Source organism: Magnolia sinica, chromosome 8 (assembly GCF_029962835.1).
Source record: "Magnolia sinica isolate HGM2019 chromosome 8, MsV1, whole genome shotgun sequence".
In the NCBI taxonomy this organism is placed as follows: Eukaryota; Viridiplantae; Streptophyta; class Magnoliopsida; order Magnoliales; family Magnoliaceae; genus Magnolia; species Magnolia sinica.
The window spans coordinates 81,071,315-81,088,375 of record NC_080580.1 but is presented as its reverse complement, the minus strand read 5'-3'; the positions used below and the strand labels follow the sequence as shown (position 1 = coordinate 81,088,375).

The 17,061-nt window shown below is 40.2% G+C and overlaps 1 long non-coding RNA gene across 6 annotated transcripts; it reads right to left on the bottom strand.

Annotated features, from left to right (window-relative positions):
- Positions 1-3,431: 3,431 nt before the first annotated feature.
- LOC131253506 (uncharacterized) lies at positions 3,432-14,422 on the bottom strand. Of its 6 annotated transcripts, none has more exons than XR_009175218.1 (8): positions 13,568-14,422; positions 7,737-7,862; positions 7,457-7,528; positions 5,487-6,833; positions 4,796-4,888; positions 4,636-4,691; positions 4,299-4,415; positions 3,432-4,257 (listed from the first exon to the last, which is right to left on the bottom strand). It is a non-coding gene; the product is annotated as an uncharacterized LOC131253506 (long non-coding RNA). The 6 variants fall into 6 exon arrangements; XR_009175219.1 differs by having other exon boundaries at positions 7,791-7,862; XR_009175221.1 differs by having other exon boundaries at positions 5,487-5,619; positions 7,791-7,862; positions 13,568-14,407.
- Positions 14,423-17,061: the final 2,639 nt, after the last annotated feature.

The following is a 17,061-nucleotide window of genomic DNA, read 5'->3' as shown; positions in this document are numbered from 1 at the left end:
ATTGTTTTTTTCTATGGTGTGGTCCACCTAAGATATAGATCTACCTCATTTTTGGGCTCATGCTCTAAAATAATTATCCAAGATAAATGGATAGCATGGTTATAACACATTCATCATTTTGGGGCCTACAGAGCACGATCTCCATGTCCTGACGGAGGAGGGGCTCCGTGGGGACAACCTTACCTGACATGGAAAATTTTGTCCATGGGAAATGTCCTCCACATCCGGCTTCACTAGATTTAGACTCAATTCCATGCGGATTACCTGCAATTCAATTCCTGTCCAAACCTAGGTGGCCCCCACCCTGATGTTGCAGATCCAAAACTCAAGTAGGCCAAACGAAATGAAAAAGTATGATTGAACATCCACCCATGAAGCATTCCCGGGCCGCAGAAGTTTCAGATGAGGCTAATGTATATGTTTTTTTTATTATTATTTGAATGACCTCTTGAACAGTTTGGATGGCATATAAATATAGAATTAAGTAGACTCTAGGAAGGTTTCAATGGTCGACATTTCCCTTTTCATACCTGTGGCTACTTAAGTTTTGGATTTCCCTTATTTTTGAACGAGTATTCTAACATGATCTGACAAAAGAAATGGACAAAGTGGATCTCTCACTAACATCACCAATCGACTGCACCTGGCTTCCCACAGGCAATCGAAAGCAGATTGCATACTTGGTAATTGAGTATCCTTAACCCATGAGTAAGCTTTGTGGGGCCACATTGATTTATATATTTTATCATTCCATCCATCTATTTTACAGATAATTTTAATACTTAAGCTAAAAAATAAAGTATATCCAAAGCGCCACGGAAGTTTTGGATCAAGCTGATATTTGTGTTTTCCCTTTGATGACAAATCAATATCACCGTGGGCCGTAAAAAGGTTTTAACAGTACAACTAATTATTCTCACAACTTCTTGTGTGGTTCACTTGAGCTTAATTTGGATATGCTTTAATTTTGGCTCAACGCCTAAATTAATCTGGAAAAATGGATGGACGTCATCAGCATGAATAAACCACATATATTCACGGTATGATTAAAGCCTAATGTGTAACTCATTATGCAATATTCCAATTTCAATGCAATCTGCCTCGTTAGTTACTATTTTGCACGTCAGAATTTGGGGGTAGTTTACTAAAGCTATACCAACCATCTCATTTCACACCGAGCAATCTCAACCATCCAATTGATGGCTTCCAAATGAATGGCTAGAAGTAAAATTATAAGTGGTCCAAAATCAAATTATTACCACTATTAAATTGTACAGATCACCAAACCACAGGCTTACTTGTCAACAAAATATTCTGCACACATAAATCACATGTGACAAATATTTTGCTTGTGTGATCATTAATACACACACACACACACACACACACACGGAAACGCTCACCTGACTTTTTTGAGAACCCATCATACGTGATGTGAATTCAAAATCTGAACCGTTCATGTGAAGCAGCACCTCGTAAAACCCCCCAAGACCAAGTTTTACTTTGATCTAAAACTTTGATGGGTCATGCTATATATATTAAAGGATGTTTTCATTCCAAATAACAAAAGGATTTACAAAGATAACTCGCAGCATCCTGGATTCGGGCTCTCCCAGACAAAAAGGAGAGGAAAGTCTATCGTAAGGAAAAGATAACTCGCAGCATCCTGGATTCGGGCTCTCCCAGACAAAAAGGAGAGGAAAGTCTATCGTAAGGAAAAGATAACTCGCAGCATCCTGGATTCAGGCTCTCCCAGACAAAGAGGAGAGGAAAGTCTATTGCAAGGAAAAGAAAAGAAAAAGAGAACTAGCACAGAGAGACCCCAGAATCTAGGTCCCCCTCCTAACTATGCCAAGTCAACCTGTCAAGGAAAAGGAGGCCCCTGGCTATCAGCGGGAGGTCGGCGTGGTCTAAAAACAGAGCGCCCTTTGACTTTCACTCCCCAATTTGGCCAAGGCATCCACCGACCTGTTTCATTCTCTAGAGATATGAACAAACTTTACATTTCTGGCCATGATGATGTTCTTGATTCTGTTGATCCAACACTTCCATTTCCAACCTGGAACAGAGTAACCCAAGAGGAAGTTCACAACAAGATGCAAGTCAGATTCTACTAGAATGTTGGAGTGCCCCATACGAAGACAATGCCTAACACATGTCATATTGTTACATGCACATGTGCCACAAATGATTCACCTATTACCAATAAGATTAAACTCCTCACATATTCCACTATTTTGTTTTATATGTTTGACAAAAAAGGAATGACATACTACAACAGTTTGTGTGAGTAGTGGAACATGTGTTAGACAGTACACGATACTTGCATTTAGAGGTGTACACGAGTCTGGTTGATTCTTTTCTTCAGGGTGTCTATAGCCTTATTTTCCTTTTGGCATTCCCTTTTTAGGCATTATGATAGGTGAGGCCTGATGTTTTTTGTGGAGCCCACCTGAGAGTCTGGTCTTCATCTTCTGTTCATATTCAATGATATAAGGGCATGACCCCCTCTTTTGAAAAAACAAGAGAGATTTCAGGAAAAAAAAAAAAGAAAAAAAAGAAAGGTGTACACGAGTCGAACCGAGTCGAGCTTGGCATAACTCGACTCGGCTCGGCCACTTGCTGACCCCAACTTGAACTCGGCTAGGCTCGGTCCTTGAGCCTGACAGGCCAGCTCGGCTTGGTTCAGTCAGCAGCTGGGCGAGTCTGAGCCAAGTTTGAACTAAGATCAAGCCAAGTTCGCCTGTGGAGCATTTTCACAAACACATGGACTGCACCTTCAAAATCTCGCTGTGTGTAAAACCGCTAATGTATTTCATCAAACATCTTGTAAGCAACATAAAATTCAAGAAAAAAAAGGGTATTTGTTTCATATACATACCTTCCTTGCCACCAGCCATACTTCATTGAGTCATTTCTTCAGACACTTGGTGAGCAACAACAATATCAAAGTAACCGAGTCACCAAACTGGTTCGATCCGAGTTCGATTCGAGTTGGGTTCGATCCGAATCGAGTCGAGCTCAGGCAAGCTCGAACTCGGTTCGAAATTTTTTTGAGCTCAAAAAATCAGCTCGAACTTAGTTTTGAACCAAGTCGAATTGGAGCTTTTTAGAGTCGAGTTGAGCGAGCTAACTGAGCTAACTCTGCTCATGTACAGCCCTACTTGCATTCAATTGGCCTTTTAGTTTTACACATTTGAACAGTAATGGCACATTTGGATACCACCTAATAAGTTATTTTTAACTAATGTTAAATAATTAAGTTACGTTTTCACTTAAGTTAGTTTAATAAGCATTGCACCCTCTTCATCGTGGAATAGTTAATCTAAATTCACGGAGCTCTCTAGACTCCTCACAGAGATTCCTCAAATTCACGAGGGATAAAAAATAGAAATAGTTTCTAATAAATTCAAAATAAATTGATTGATGAATAAAAACAAAATTACAGTCCTTTAAATAAAGCTCAATCCTAAGACAAAGTTTTAAAGTCAAACTCCCTAAAAAAGTGACTTACAATAAATAATAAACTTATTATTTACAGACGGTCACCATTCCTAGTTTTAGTAAACTTGACTTCATGGTTTTCGGCGAAAAATAGTAAGTGCCAATTTGGCTTAACCATATTATTCTCCTAATTTTTCTAAGCCCTTTTCATATTGGGCACGACTCTTACAACTCAAATGATCAAAAGTTAATACTTATTATTTATAGTAAAAACGAAAAATAAAATGGACTTTTGACTGTTGATTTGATGGAATCTTGCAAATCCGGCGTGGGCAACCTGGCAGGGTTGATTGGCTAAAGTAGCTTCTCCTATCCCAAAATCACATGACATGTTGAAAATTCATTCCAGTTTGCGAGATAATACTGTTTTTAAGGTTCCAACGGTCCTAATCACTTCCACCTCCGATCGGGCCTTCATTGGTCCATCTTTGCCATGAAAGTGTCTGTGACCTGCTCTACATCAGGGACTCATCTCAATGCCAGAGCTGCTCCATGAACTGAATGATTGAGAGAAGATTCTTCGAATCACTGGAGCTTCCTTGCATGGGAATTGCTACGCCACACCATTGCTGGCACATTCCAACTACTCCGGAGTATCATCTAGCGGTACATTTGGTCCTTGCACATTCCAGCAAATTCTTGTCGACTTCACTAGGAAGAGTATCATCTAGCAGTATGTTTGGTCTCTGCACATTCCAGCAAGTTCTTGTCGACTTCACTAGGAAGAGTATCAACTAGCAGTATGTTTGGTCCCTGCACATTTATAGCACACAACAAGTCTCTCAAAGATTCACCTTTGAGTTCCATACAGTGCTTTTGCATTTGGGATTTCCTGGTCCTCAACCAATGGCTCTGCAGAAGGCTCTTTTGGCTCCTCTCTAGCATCTACTTCAATGAGGTCATGCTTAAATCTATTCCACACAAGCAGAAACAATAAACTGTTTATTCTGAACAGTTTCTGCCATAAAGAAATCCAGAAGCATAAAAATCTTATCTTAATCCCATAAAAAAAAGCCCCATTTCTGAACTCTCCCCCAACACATAAGCAGAACTAACTACGCAGCCAATAGAAAGAAGGCAGATGACAAACTACATTGCACTGTAACAGGGCAACTTAAAAAGAGAAGATACCTGATAGGAGTGTATAATGACAGATTCAGGTTTCCCTTAGGCCGGTGCAGAACAATCTACGGAAAATTGAGAAGATCCATTACAATACATACTGAGTACACACTTCAGCCTAGATTCAAGACAAGTAAGCAAGCAACTGAAATAAGAAAAGTCATCATACCTTGGTGAATTCCGGGGATATTGATAATTTTGGATACCGCTTGCTTAAAGCCGAGTAGTCCGTTTCAATGTCCACCAAACAGGATGGGTAAACCTGAAAATAGAGTGTAGTTCAATTATCCCAGTTAATAAACTCCAAAGACACCACGATTCCCATATAGAGCAAAAGCAAGAAATAAATGAAGCAGATTGTTTGAATAAGCTCTAGATGGAAAGTTGTTCCCCTTCAAAAAAATAAAAAATAAAAAATAAAAAATATTGTAGTTGTTTCCTGACTCTCAATTGTTTGAAGTGTTCAATGGCTGTTGAGTGGGTAGCATTGACAATTGAAAGGGTCGAGAATATTTTGTATTTAATATCAAGGCTGTCAAAAGAACCAAAAAAATAATAATAAAAGAATCTTTGGATCTGCATACGAATCTGTAAGCTATTGGGAATAATTACAAGATTAACTAGCTAAATTTTGAAAAGAATGGTGCAACAGGATTCACGTAGCTGATCCCCAATTAGTGGGGTAAAGCTTAGATGATGATGACTATCTAAAATTGAAAAAGAAGCAATATCTTCTCATTTTAAACTGTACTTAGAAATGAAGAGGTTTGACAACGAAAAGAAAAACATGCATTTTGAATTCTGACACTGAACAGCACGAGAAATCATGAGATACAGGCAGCATGATAGGAAAAGGTTACCTGTCTAGAAATGGCATGAGAATGTAGTCATGAACCATAAAATCTAAAGCCCATGGTACAATGACCAAGAATACCAAGAACTTCGCCTGGAACTTACGACAAACAACTAATAAGCCTCACCATCTTCTATTTCCTATGTCAACGGTAACATGTGTGTCTGAAAAAATATGTAACTGAACGTATCAACTAATGGAATTAACTGTACTGCATTTAGATATTTCAAATGATGGAGCCTCATTATAAATGGTCACATGACATTCATAAGAAATTGAGGAAGTCAAGGAGTTGGAAGTCTAGAATTGATGGCTAAACATGAAAAAGCAAAAGAAAAGAAAAAATAAAAATAAAAAGGAATCAAATTCATGAAGAGGGTGTTAAAAGTATTTCCAATGCACCTACCGAGCTAGATGAAGCATATTGAAAAACCCTGTCTTCATATATAAATTCATATATAAACTCATTATCTATAGATGAATAAGTGGATAAATTAAAATATACAAACGATGCACCATCTTTAACACTCATCACAAACGGAAAACCAATTCAGTGCAGCAAAAAGTACTCTGGTTGTCAAAATGAAGGATTGTTTTTCAATTTAAAGATGCAAGCCCTCCTTGTCAACTTGTTACCATTGAAGTTACACTTGTATTACTGTAGAAACTCGGCATACACTGGCTGTCCTTCATCCATCATGTGCAACTGTAGAACCAACGATCGATCTGGCAATCCCTACAAGGAAACCACAAGATCCACCATAGAAAAAATTCAAAATAAATATAAATATAAAATTTAGAACTCCAACCAGATCCCCTAGGAAGAAAATCAGTTTTTTAAAACTTTCAACTGTATGTCGGAATCAGTTTCATCAAGAAGCCTGCGTAACAATGTTTTTTGCCTTCGTGACTCACGAGCCCAGATATTAACTGCTTCCCAAATGCAGTTGGCTTTTGCTTTGCAAAATGGCTCTTGAGAAACCAAATAAGCTTTGGAGGAATGCCTTCAAGTAATTAAAAAATAAAGATTGAACATGTATTATGAGAGAAGATCAGTGGCTCTCATGGCTCTAAGAAATGCATGTTGATGCATGGACAAACTAATCAATGGATGTAGACCATTCATTAGTTCCAGCCACACCTCATAGGCCAGCATGCAAATATTTTACAAGTAGAATGATCCTATCCATCCACATTATGTCCTCTCTAATACTTTCCTGTCTTCCAAGCCAGGGGTGGGATGCTTAGGATAGTCTAAATGAAAATGATTCTTGAGAACCATGCTTATGATAGAATTCACCTTGGTTTTAGCACTCAAAGCATTGATCTTCTGAAAAATAAGGGGGTTCTGCTTCTGATCTAAAAAGGATATTTTTCTAGATTAGGCCTGAAAGATATAAAAAAAAAAAAGACAATGGAAGAAGAACAATATAGAATTACAGGTTGGGGTAGCTTTTGATACCAGGATATGAGCTGTTGTCACAATTTTACGGATTCATAAGAAAAAGTTGTGGAGCAAATCACTGGGGATTTGATTCCTCTCTAATAATCCACTTTCCGGTATCATCCAAAAACATTGGCAGGAGAACTTGGCGGATGGAAGTTCAAAAGCCATTAATGCACCACAATTGAACCACAGTTTGCAGCAGGACACAACTACCAATTCAAGCTCAGAACTAAATTTTTTAATGCAGCCTACTGATAGGTAGCGAATTATTTAAACTACCACTGATATATTTTCATTCTTAGTGATCAAATTTCCAACCAAACAACTTCCCACAAACAAATGTGATTAAGTGTAAGATGCCAAATATATTTCTATATTATTTCAGAGGACATGAACGAGAAAAACCATGCAGACTAGTTCCGAGAGAGAGGAACCATCAGTTTACATTAGGGGGGGGGGGGGGGGGGAGGGAAAAAATAAGCAATAAACAGGTTCACAGTCGGAATAGCAAATGTGAATGTCAGACTTACAAAGTTTCCAACCCAGCAATTGTTCCAATTGAGGATGGAATAGGTCCATGGATGCTGTTTCCACTCAAGTTTCTATACAAATAGGCAAGGGACAAAAAATTTAGTAACCAGGTAGAGATTTTTTTTTTTTTTTTTTTTTAATGCAATGGGCAAAAAAACACCGAGCATTCCATCATATATTGAGGTAGGAGTAAGCAGATGAATGCATAGGATTATGCAACTATTTTATTAAGATTATATTACTTGGATATTGTAAAACTTAAGAGAGATAAAGATAAACATTCTTATTCAAGGCTCCAGATAAAAAGAAATGGGTGAATTTTGAAGAATATACATGCTCAGCAGATGACGTAGCCTGGATATGTCAGTTGGCGAGAAACCCTTCAAACCTTGATTGTCTAGACCTCTGCACATGCACAATAAAAATTATAGTAAATAACAGAATTTATTACAGATTTTCCATCAAGGGTCCATCATAAAGGCACAGTTAAAACATTCAAGAAGTAACTGTTCATTAGAAACCAGAAAATTATCTGAATTGTAACAACAAATGAGTAGAGAACACTGGAGAACTTCCTAGTAGTCGTTTGGTTGTATTTTGTGTTGCTTCTCCGATATGTTCTATGTGCTGCTTATTCCCTTGTACATGGTGTAGTGATGAGATTGTCACTCTTCTCCAGCCCTTCATGTGACTGTTATTTTTCTGATTTTTGGTTCTAATAAAATCTTAGTCACAATTTAGAAAGAGAAATACAGAACAGTGGAGAGTCTGACAAAAGCTTGTCACATTACTTGCTTACATGAAAAGTCAATCAGTATTTACTTCTTGTCATAGATAGAGAAATTTTGTAAGAGGAGGTAGGGAAAGAATCTGTTATCTATCGGGGAAATGGGTGGAAGGTTTGATACTATGTCAATCCTTAATAAAACATCAAAAGTAGTGTTAACAATGGTGAGACGTCCGCATTCTAGGGCACTGTTACCAAGGAATGATATGGATACTGCATGGGCATGTCAATCAGTATTACCTAGATTTCTGCATACTATAATACCATATATAGAATTCTACATACTCTAATACCATACAAAACGTGTTATGACTTTGGAGAAGACAACTACTAAATATTCCCATATATAGAGTGACTCAACCTACAAAAAAAAAAAAAAAAAAAAAAAACCTGTTCTTTTTTTTAAAGGCAACAAACTGAAATTCAATAAACTAAAAGGAAAAGGGATACAAAGAAAAGGAAAAAAAGAAAAAAGGAAACAGGAGAGAAAAGAGAGAAGCAAATCTACTGAAATAGCAGAAAGCCCCTACCAGCCTAAAAAACTAAAATTAAAATTATACAAATCCTTGACATTTGTAGCCCATTCGATCACCATCTTTTTAGCCCTGGATCCCACTGCCTTAACAGAAGAAGAATTATCATTGAAACATCTTTCATTTCTTTCTTCCCAAACGGCCCACCAGATAGCTAGAATAGCCATGCACCAGATGATAGATTTGTCTTTCCCAAGCTTGAGACCATTCCAAGAAGACAGAAGATTGGCAGCCAAATTTGGAACGAACCAACTGACTGAAAAACTCTGACAAAAATCTGCCCAGATTTGAGAAATGAAAGAACAATGGACCAGCAAGTGATTCACGAACTCTGCCTCGCACATGCTACAGAGACACATGTTAACAATCTGCATGCCTCTCTTAGACAGGTTGTCAATAGTAAGGATTCTATTGTGACCCGCCAGCCAGCCGAAACAAATGAACTTAGGAGGAACTGGGTACTTCCAGATGAACGGGGTAACGTCATGCGAAGAGGACGACGCAGGATAGATATAGGAGTAAAGAGATTTGATGGAAAAGGATCCTGATTTCTCTAACTTCCAAATGAGGCTGTTGGGCTGGCTGCTATGAGGCATTGTCTTAGATATGCAGTCGTGAAGAGCCGTGAACTCCCTGAATTCGCTGTCATTGAGATTTCTGGAACATCTGATATCCCAAACAATTTGAGCAGGCATGAGAGAGAAGCATCTATTGATGAGGATATCTTTATCGGGAGAAAGGCAATAGAATTGAGGAAATTGAAATTTAAGAGGTTCTTCCCCTACCCATAGGTCTTCCCAGAACCGAATAGAAGAGTCGTTGCCCAAAACATAGCTGCTATTCTCGATCACTGGATTCTTAGCTATAAGAATACCTTTCCAGATATTAGAGGCCTTATAGTACGAAGAATCTTTAGGACACCATCCACCTTGGGAAGAGCCATACTTGCCTTTGATAATCAAGGCCCAGAGGGCCTCCTTTTCAGAACCTAGTCTCCAAGACCATTTACCTAGCAGCGCCATGTTCATGACTTTCAAATTTTTAACATTGGCACCACCTTCGCAGATGAATTTTCCTCTGGTTTTCCTTACCGAACCATAGGAAATCTCTTCTAACTTTGTCGATGGACTTTAAAACCGGGCCTGGGCATCTGAACAGCGACATGAAGTACAAGGGAAGGCTGCTTTAATAAGAGTAAGGCGACCTCCCATAGATAAGTATCAGCATTTCCACGTGGCCAGATACTTTTGGAACTTGCTGATGACCTTATCCCACATAGATTTCAGTGGGGGTCCCACAGAGAGGGGGAGACCAACAAAAGAAGTTGGAAACATATCTATATGGCATCCAAGCATGGATGCAAAAGACTGGAGAGTCTGAGAAGGAACATTAATTCCAAGCATCTTCGATTTACTCATATTAATCCTGAGGCCAGAGACCGCTTCAAAATAGCACAGGGTAGTGTGGAGATTCTCGATGCATTCTGCTGAGGAGTCAGAGAAGATAAGGGTGTCGTCAGCGAACTGGATATGAGTTAGGGGATCAGACAGCCCAAGCATCGCAATACTATGAAGGGATCCTTGATCCTACCCTTCGATTAGCATTTTAGAAAATGCATCGCCGACGATAAGAAAGAGAAGAGGTGACAGGGGATCCCCCTGCCGCAGCCCTCTCGAGCTTTTAAAAAAGCCTCTAGGAGATCTATTGAGAATAATGGAGAAGTGAGCCGACCAACGCAAGTAGCAATCCACCTTCTCCACTTGGCCCCAAAACCCATACGAGTAAGCATATAGAGAAGAAAATCTCAATCAACGTGATCATATGCCTTGGCCACATCCAACTTGCAAAAAATACCTTTCGACTTAAACCTGTGGCAAGAATGGAGGACTTCATTTGCGATAAGAGCTCCGTTTGTGATCTGTCTTCCATTGATGAAGGCATTCTGATTAGGTGAGATGAGATTCCCTATAACTTTCGATAGCCGAGAGGATAAAATTTTAGCGAGGATTTTGTAGGGGCTCCCTATCAGGCTTATAGGTCTGAATTCAGAGAAAGAGCTGGCCCCGACCACCTTTGAAATAAGGGAAATGAATGAAGCTCCGAGCCCTTTCGATAATCTACCTCTACTGTGAAATTCCTGGACGAAGAGAAGGACGTCTTGACGAACAGACTCCTAAAAGGTCTGATAAAAGCTGATTGGAAATCCATCTGGCCCTAGGGACTAGTACTTGTCCCCTCCCAGAGCGTCAACTGCATCCTTGACCTCATCTTCAGAGAATTGGGAATCCAGAAACTCAGCATCAGCTACCTCCAATTTGCTGAAGGAGATGTTGTCGAGGCGCAGTCTGGTCCAGTTTTCAGATGACAGAAGGTCTTTGAAATGGTTAATGCGAGGTCTTCGATCGCCTTTTTGTCCTCAATTCTGTTTCCGTTATCGAATATGATGAGAATGGCCTTGGATCGGGCATGCTTGTTGGCCATATTATGGAAGAATTTAGTATTTTTGTCGCCCTCTGCAATCCATCTGACTTTGGATTTGATCCTCCAAGAGGGTTGTTCTTCAAGAACTTTGTTTGAAAGGGCCTGGATAATGCTAATGCGCCTTGAAAGAGAGTCAGATGACATCGGATTAGCTTCAAACTCCAACTCAATACACTAGAGTTCTGATAGAAGGGCTTCGACTTCGGCCTCTCTCTTCTGAACTTCCTGCTAACGTCATTCCTTTAGTTTGATTTTGAGAAGTCTGAGTTTGCAAAGAACCTTATGCCTTGCAAAACCCTCCACCTGGAAGCTTGACCACCAGTCGATTATCTTTTGCCGGAGACCATCAGTCTGGAGCCAAGAAGAGTTGAACCTGAAAGGTTTCGGGCCCCAGTTGTCTTCCTCCACAGACAGAAAGATCAGGCAATGATCTGAAGACCCACATATTAATACATTTTATTGTACTCTAAAATCTTCCATACTTCATTTATGTCATAATATCCTTAAAAATATGTCTGTTCGCATGACAGGATGACATATAGCTCAACAAAATCCTATCAGGTGGCAAAGATATCAAGTATTTTCTCTCTTTTTTTGTTCGTTTTTTTCTGAGAGAGATAGAGAGACGATAGCAAAATTTTATAAATAGAAGGCACCAATACGCAAAAAACTATACCAAAAAAAAAAAGAGCATGAAGCCCAATAAAAAAATTTATGCCCCTTGCTCTCATCATCACCCACCCAAAGAGTGAGTCGAATTTTTGAAACATTTCCCATTTCTTTCTTCCCAAATGCCCACCATATGCCTTTCATTTCCTTTGCAAGCTCTGACCCATGCCAACCCAAAAAATAGAATCCAACAGAGCTCATATAGGCCCAAGAGATATTGATATCAAGTAAATAATACTCACTAAGATATCAAATATAATTGTCAAAAATCAAACTAGGCCACTTGATCAATCTATGTCATGTAAATCATCAATATTTCACTTGGAAATTCCAATTTAGCAATTAAGAGGTAACAAAATTTTTCAACACATAATATCATGTGCTAGATAAAAAAAGTAGGGCATATCATTATACGAATATACACAAAAGGATACTACCATAGCAAAATTATAACTATAATGACATATATATATATATATAGTGTTTTTTTCTGAGCTACTAAATTCATAGAAAGGGTAGGAAGATTACAGCCCATCAATGACTCAGGTGCCACTGTTTTTGTTAAATTGGCAGTCCACTCCGCTCCACGGATGTTGTTGGGGAACACATGGATCCTCATTCCACCCAAAACGAAAAGGAAGTCCCAAGGCATTCTTCGCACTTTGCAAAGTCCTCCATTTGCAAATATTAAGGGCCATGTCCCTCAAGTAAACAAAATTTGAAATATATATAAGACATCAAATCTGCTTGTTTATTAATGCATCTCTAAATAATCTTCTATATCCAACATTCTAATTCTAGCATCAAAAGTTCAGAAAACACATCAAATCTACTAGTTTCTAGAGCATTTCAAGACAAAGACTTACATCTCGAGAGCTCAGAAAATGCAGCAAATCTGGTGGATTTTTTGAGCAATTCAAGTGAAATCTAAGACATCCCAAGTTCTAATTACGACATTGGAGGGCTGAGAAAATTCATCAAACCTGCTGGTTCTCAGAGCATTTCCAGCAGCCTCTTCCACATCTGCAGTTCTACTTCTGACATTGAAAACTCAGAAAATGCACTGAATCTGCTTGTTTCTTGGGTAATTCCAATGTCGAAAGCTTGGAAACCGAATGAAATCTGTTGGTTATCAGATCATGTCGAGTCAAATCTCGAACACCTGAAGTTCAACTACCGACATTGAAAACTCACAGAAAATATAAAATCTGTGGGTTTTCAGAGCATTTCAAGTGAAACGTACCACATATGAAGTTTAAATACCAACATTGAAAGAAAATGTATAAAATCCGATGGTTTCCAGAGCATTTCACGCGAAAATGCATAAAATCCGATGGTTTCGACACCGACAATGGAAAAGCAAAAAACAAGAAAAAAGAGGAGTAGTCTGTCGGTTTTTGAAGCATTTCAAGCAAAATCTTCAATACCTGAAGTTCTAATCACAACATAAAACACTCAGAAAATGCACAAAAACTACCGGTTTTCAGAACACTTCAAGCGGTAGCTACTACAGCTGAAGTTCGAATTCCGATTCTGAAAGCTCAAAATAACACAGAAAAATGCCCCAAATCTAGATATCTTCACTAGCATTCCTACAAAATACACCCGTAACAAGACAAATGAAGAACAGAGGAACATACCTTTAAAAGAAGCAACGAGAGATCTGAAATCTGCAAGCATTTCCTTCAAAGAACTGCATAAGGATGCTGCAGGTCCGCCATTAAAGCCGTAGAGAGCTTCGCTACACAGAAACTCCTTGAATCTCTAAGTTTCTCTCACAAATCCCAATTTCAAACCTCTGGATTCTCCATTTCGGCCAAAACCAATGCAAAAGGAGCTCAAAATCTATAGATTTCTCCCAAAATCCCCTGTAACTCTTCTCGTAATCGAACGACAGAGCTTTCGCTCAACCACTGGAGCTTGATTCAGCTGAAATCAAACCAGAGAGCTCGGAATAGCGAGATTTACATCAAGAATCCATATCGGTTGATGGGTTAGGGTTTGGAGTAGAAAGTAGAACAGACATGGTACTCTGCTTGTGATGGTGGTGCGGCAGGCGACTGCGAAAGTTTAGAGAAGAGGAGGGTTAGAGTTTGGAGATAGCAATGATCAGGGGTTTGGAGAAGAAGAGGGCTAGGGTTTGGAAAAGGAGGGCTTTTGATGTAAGAAGTTAAAAAAGGGGGAAAACAACTTTTTATCGTGAGAGAGAGAGAGAGGGCAGGAGCGTTTATTTCACCGGTTGTGGTTTCCCACATCACGGGCTGCCGGTAAAAATGGGACGGGAATTCCCACATTTCTTGTAGTGTCCCTATGAACGCTTAGCTGAAGGTGCTAGAACACACATGCTTCTGGATTGAACACACCACACTTGGGATGAACTTCAACTCCCTTCCAGACCTACGCTGCAAATAGATCACAGCCCAGGCTGACCCCAGGAAAAAGTGCTAAACAACAAGCACCAATAGAGAATATAGGGAAAAAATCAGCTAAGCGACAAGGAGGTTTTTTTTTCTTATTTTATTTTATTTATTTTATTTATTTTTACACACACCCAACACACTCACGCTAGTGGAATTTCACCACCTATGGGTAGTCGAACCCTTGACCAAGAGTTGAAACTCCTCAAGAGTCTACCACCGGAGTAAGAGTAAGGACCCGACAAGGAGGTTGCTGCTGCAGGAAGAGTGTAGACTACGTCACAACTTTAGCCTGCTTACAGGGGTGAAAGCCAACAAAACTCATCCATCGCTGGAGCTGCTACAACTACACATTGCTGGTTAGTTTGGACCTGGGATCACTGAAACTGCTTTCAAAATTGCTGAAACATTTCCTCTTCATTTGTTTTATTTTATTTTTTTCCGGGAGAAATTGTCTGGGCAGTCCCGATGCAAAGCAGAAGGCCACACCTATCATATAAACAGGGACTATACAGAACTAGTCTACCCACATCAATAACAAATACAAATACAATTATCCTAACCATGCACATCCTACTTGGAATAACCCCATGGGCAGACATTAGCCTTGGAATTCAGACGGGCTGGCACTCAGATCCCTCCCGCGGCAAAGGAGCATTCTCATCAATGGACTGCTTCTTATCCTCAGCTTCTACTCATTTTCCCACATCCAATCACTACTAAAGATGTTATCAATCAAAGGCCATCTAGCAGCAGCAACAACCACATCAGAGTGCCCATTCGAAGCTGACTCAACACACACACTAAAGTTGTAGGCTGTAAAATATGTAAAGTTTTCAAACTTCAAAAATAGTAAAGCTTTAATCTTCAATTGAGAGAATCATTGTGGGATATGTACTCAAGGTGTTCCTAATATTCTAATATTACTTTTGTTGATGCAAAAATCTGGTCGTCCCTCTTTAGACCTTCGAGTACCTGCACAGGAAGAAGACAAAGGAGACCCTGGCTAGAACAGGGGACCCTCTGATGCTAAAGTCAGGCTAGGAATCTGGGTCTTATAGTATTGAGGGTGTTTGGGAGAGAATTTTTGCGGACCTTTCATCCTTGGAGTCTCTCCTATTTATAGGAGAAGGAGGATCCAGCCGTATGGGGATTCTTTCCCGATATTTTGGAGATTTGATTTAAATGGTATTTTGTTTACGGATACTTCCCGATCCTGAGATTTTCGAGATCGGGAATCCTTTTACAAGATTCTCGGGACGGTGTTTAAGATTACACCGTCTCTCCTTTGCTTGGCTCGGCCTCAATAGATTCGTAATCTTGGCAGGCTTACATAGGAGACTTTTTGCTTACTGTCGGACGAAACTGAGTCGGTTCAGGACCGATGTTTTTCTTCTATCCGATTGTCGATACTACAACCAACCGTACATAGGTCGTTTTCATAATCGGTCAGGTGGCTTTCTAATTTGGGACCTTTAATAGGTCTCTTTAGACATTGCTGCCTCGTTAACCGAATCAACTTGATGTGTCATATACTTGCCTAAGGCTCTCGACTCTCAACTTCGGTCGGGAATCATTTCCTACAAATCCGAATAAGTCTCTCCTTTGGCTTTATCTTGCTCGATCCGAACTATTCGCTTGGATCCTTCGGACGGTTTCAGTAGAGTTGGTCCATTCCATAACCGGGTCTCCGGACTTGTCATATTTTTCCCCAACAGTAAGCCCCCTACTCCTTGTGTCAGTTATATCGGCACTAAGGAGTAACGCATTGCAGACCGAGATTATGATGGGGCATTTATTGCTTCTTGTGTCGTTCTTGACATGCGATGGATCGTTACTCGAGGTCGCACGAGCGGACAGTCGTCAAGTCGTTTCGTCCGCTTATAAGCGTCAGACACGTGGCGAAGGCGTTACTTGCGTCAGTCGGCGTGCGCCACGCGTCGAACGGGAGAGTCGAAATAGGCATCAATTTGACTCCTCCTTAAATGCTACTGCCACGTGCCTCGGCTATAAAAGGAGGAGCAGGATCGACTTTCGTACTTTTGTCTGCCCAGTTAATCTCCTTCTTCCGTTCTCTCTTCTTCCTTCTTTACTGCACTTACGTTCTGCCATTCTCCGTCCTCACTTTCTTCCTCCCTCCTCAACTGTGTGCTTTTCATCTTTTTGGTGAGTCTTATCTTCCTCTCTTTTCTTTTCGTCGTTCAGTGACAATCATCCTTCAAGTCCCCGGGAGGGGATTTCCGGTGATGAGGGCGAAACGGAGCATTTTTGGAATGTTTTGGAATCGCCTTCCTTACTTGCGAAGATGGCGATGAGCGCCAATGAGGCTTTCCAGCTCACCGCTAGGATGTCTAGTGGGACTCCAGCGAAGTGCCCTGCTCCAGAGGGTCCCTCTATCTTGAGACACGCCCTGGGCAGGCCTACCCCTTTTTTCCCTGGGGATGACCTAGAAAAAGAGGAAGAAGAATTAGGAACCTCTGAGTCGGCTCTTTTCAGGGGAACGGTGAGGACCGAGTTTGGGGGAACCACTGAGTCGGTTCCCTTATGGAGATCGGCTCAGTTTGCTGAGTCGGCAGCTGAAGAAGGAGAGGCTGCCAAGAGTGAGGAGGTCAGAGAAGAATAGAAGGGGCCGGCTCCCTCAGTTTTGACTGAGGTGGATTTGAAGAGGATCCGAATAGGGTATCATGTCCCTGACTCAGTGATTCTTCAACTCCCGC